This window comes from Gekko japonicus, unplaced genomic scaffold (assembly GCF_001447785.1).
Source record: "Gekko japonicus isolate JY-2015 unplaced genomic scaffold, Gekko_japonicus_V1.1 scaffold5997, whole genome shotgun sequence".
NCBI lineage: Eukaryota > Metazoa > Chordata > Lepidosauria > Squamata > Gekkonidae > Gekko > Gekko japonicus.
In genome coordinates, this window is record NW_015170451.1 from 26,298 (window position 1) to 26,576 (window position 279).

Sequence of the window (279 nt, forward strand, 5' to 3'; positions counted from 1 at the left end):
AACAGCGTTCCGTGCGCCTTGGTGTTTAGTCATGCCGGCCACATGACCTCGGAAACGTCTTCGGACAGCGCTGGCTCTTCGGCTTGGAAACGGAGATGAGCACCGCAACCCTAGAGTTGGACTCGACTGGCTTTCGAGCAAGGGAACCTTTACCTTTACCTTCCCTTTTGCAGGCTCGGGGGTCAGAGGCAGCGAGAGATCAAGCCCTCCCCGCCCCTCCGCTTGGCTTCCCGACGGGGTTTGGCGGGGGGGGGGGGGGGGGGGGCGCGCGGTGAGTGG

At 63.8% G+C, this 279-nt stretch overlaps 1 long non-coding RNA gene across 1 annotated transcript in view; it reads left to right on the forward strand.

Annotated features, from left to right (window-relative positions):
• Window positions 1-279, forward strand: part of LOC107116414 — a 10,176-nt gene that overhangs the window by 708 nt on the left and 9,189 nt on the right. The window lies entirely within an intron of this gene.